The following is a 3,637-nucleotide window of genomic DNA, read 5'->3' on the forward strand; positions in this document are numbered from 1 at the left end:
TTACGACTTTCGTCGTAATTAACCGAACAACGCAACCGTACGACCAAACGAACCGACATCCAAGATATTTTTGAGCATGTTTTGAGTTCCCTATACTTTAACTTCATTTTAGAGCTTTGAAATGGGGTTAACGGGGCTTAAACGTGCCAAAAATGCATCATATAACAAGTTTGGGGCTTTAGGGGCCTGACCTGCAGGGTCCTTACGGACCGTATGGGACTCTCTTGCGGTCCGTAAGCAGGTCCCAGACATCAGAATGTGTTTTCCAGCTTGTTCCAGCTGTTCTACACCTTTGCACCTGGTTTCTTTGATTCTATGTGCTTGTTTTTTATGCCCATGGTTTCTCAAAATAGTGGGTATGAGGTGTACGGACTAGATCGAAGCTCGTTTCCTGATAAATGATCCTAATGGTTCTAGCATTCCTATAAATACCCAACCCATTCACTTGCAAAACCCACTTGATTTTTCTGAGATTTCTCTAAGTTGAAGTGCTAGCCACTTCATACCTGAGAATACTTGGAAAATCATAGCTTGCGGGGACCTTTTGTAAGTATTCTTTCGTTCTTTTCATTCATTTTTATCGTTAAAGTCAAACTGCGTTTGACTTTCTGCTTTGACCAGTTTATGGTCAATGCGAAGTTCGTTTGAACTTCATAACCTGAGCGTAATCACGATGGTTATACTCCCTAGTGACTATGCCTACTGATTACCACGTTATCTAGGCTCAGTGACGAGTCCTAGTTTCGGCCAAAATACGTATTCTCACGTATTTTGTGACCAAACTACTCTAGGGTATCAAAACCGTTTTTTTTATATCAAAACCTGTTTTCTAACTTAACTAAACATGTTCTAGCATGTTTAGCTCGTCGCTTTTTAGATTAGTGCTTGTATAGAGTCGTAAGTCAAGCGGACTAAACACCCGCTTAGACTTTCGAACACGACCTGTTTGGTCGATCATTAGGATCTGACCAAACATGTTTCGTGACCTTGGTAGCATAGGGAATAACCTTCCAAGGTTATACCTTATGGTCACCTAGTTTAGGTAGTTGTATGATAAGTAGTTTATATGCCATAGGTAAATTACCAAAATACCCTTTTCACGTGTAATTGGCAATTAAGCATATGTAACCTAAACTTTTGTCACGTAACTGATTATGTAACACATTTAAACATTTTTTGGCATATAATACTTGTCATAGGACTAGTTAGACGTCTCGAACGCGCTTTGCGCGCACGACGCGTTAAAGTGGCGTAAGCTACCTTAATGGGTCGCGATGGGTCGAAAGCACTTAGGTTAGGTTTCATTTAGGATGTAAGCTTTGTTAAACCATATCACATGAGTTCCAACACTCATTTGGTTTACAAGACTTCATTCTATCCGATCGTCCGATTTAGATGTCTATTGTTTGACTAGTGGTTTGATTACTAGGTTCTACTTGATTCCCTTGGTTTGCTTGAGTTGTTGAAGTTCTATTTGATTGAGGATACTTTGCACTACAAGTGAGTACATAGTTCCCCTATTTTACTGTTTTCAATTGTTTTGGGGTGATTCATATGTATAAAATGATTTTCAAGGTTTAAACAATGGTTTTTAAAAAACAATTAAGATGGTTTATACAAAACTAATAACGATTTCAATAAAGTGAACAAACTTATTGGTTGTAGTTACATAACAAATGACATTCATTAGCATTGATCAAGCCGACCAGTATTAGGTTATGGTACCATAGGATCTGATAAATCCCGTTATTTTACTGCACCCATGGTTATGTGTGAGGGGTTGTGGGTAACGACTGAATCTGTGATTGTTAACTTACCCTTTGGTGGTTTGTTAATTCGAGAAGCGAGAAGCAAGGTGATCGAGTCACGAAGGTTTGAATGTTGTTAGCGAGACGACCATAAATAGTTTTTCACAAATTAAAATGAGGATGATTTAAACGATTTTAAACGAGTTAACGATTTTGAAACGATTTTAACGAGTTAAACGATTTGGGTAAACGATTGGTTTTTGTTTAGTGTTTAGATAACGGGACGGGTGTAATGTGATGAAAGCATGGTGGATACGCCACTGGTACTTCCTATATATAAGTGTTTTCATCATATTACATACCGTGGCGTTATTTAGTTCACTTGGGTAAACGATTTTGAAACGATGTCACACAACGATGTTTTCTAAAAGATATAAACCATACGAGTTTTTATCGAGTTTTTACAAGATGTTTTACAAGTTGGTTTTCTAAAACAAATGTTTTTGGGTTAAGAATCATGGCTACCAGATTTTATAAACTATAACCAACTTGATTTGAGTTGGGTAACTATGTTGCAATACATTTTTCAAAACAAGGTTTGTATTTTGACTCTCATAGTCTAATTAAGTACTGCAACATATAAACGAAGCCATGATTCTGACACTTTTATAAAACCTATGTACTCGCCAGCATTTCTTTTCTGACTAAGTTTTTACATATGTTTCAGGTGTTGATGCTTGATTGATTTCTAGGATGCATGCGTCACATAGGATCTGGACAAGGCCTTAGTGACATAATAACTGTGATAGACGATATAAAACTTGTTTGTTCTATGTGTTAAGACAATGTAATGTTTAATTTTATCAATAAAACGAAACTCTTTTTGTATCCATGGTTATGAAACAATAGCTTCTGTTACAACACTCCCCGACGTTTCTGCCACGGTTTGTTGTCCTACGTGGTCGGGGTGTGACAGAAGAAGTTGGTATCAGAGCCAATGGTTATAGGGAATTAGGTTATTAGTAATGCTTTGACCTAGACTATAACTTTAGGACCCTAACATAAGTCTCATGCGTTTAGATTTTAAAACAAAACCGTTACCTATCCTTAGGTGATAACCACAATGAGAACGCTAAATTCGAATCCTCTTTGAAAACTAATCATGTGTTCTAGGTTGATTGATTACTAGGTTTTGAACACTTTGTTATAAGGTTTTGAACCATTTAAGTTTTCAAAATCTCGTCAAAGTTTGGGTCTAAATAATGTGAACACGTGCAAACTGGAAGGGTGGGTGCCTATACCCTGGGTCTTCTGTCTAAGGCTAGAGTGTTTGTACAAATCCGCAGTATCAGACCAGTCACTCTTACCTGGGAACTCTTGGGGTGAGTGTCCACTTATAGGCGAGCATGCCTTCGGCGATACATTATATTGATGTGACATCTATGTCACTTCAATCATCAAACAAATACCAAACCAATGAAATATTGTATTTCATACTTGGGATTTGTATAAATATGTGTATCGTTTGCACATATCTCTTGTTCGATTTCGGGCTTTAAATCACTTTTTGGAAGGTTATACGCGATCTGACCCGTAAATATAACCAGTTTAATGCAACAAACACTCCAGAATAGTAAAATAGGCTTAACATACCTTAAATAACCTCCACATAACTTAGAAATGAGTTTTGGATGGTTTGGTGTGTTGAAATCAAGTTTGTTCGATCGCAGGGACTAATTGTGTCAAACTGCGAAACTATACCGATTTGTATAGTAACGAACCTTCCGGAACTTGATCATAAGTTAAACATACCCTAAATATCCCCTACATAGCTTAGAAATAGGCTTTGAGGGGTTCAGTATGCTAAAATAAACTTTATTGATCAATAG

Source organism: Helianthus annuus, chromosome 4, assembly GCF_002127325.2.
Source record: "Helianthus annuus cultivar XRQ/B chromosome 4, HanXRQr2.0-SUNRISE, whole genome shotgun sequence".
In the NCBI taxonomy this organism is placed as follows: Eukaryota; Viridiplantae; Streptophyta; class Magnoliopsida; order Asterales; family Asteraceae; genus Helianthus; species Helianthus annuus.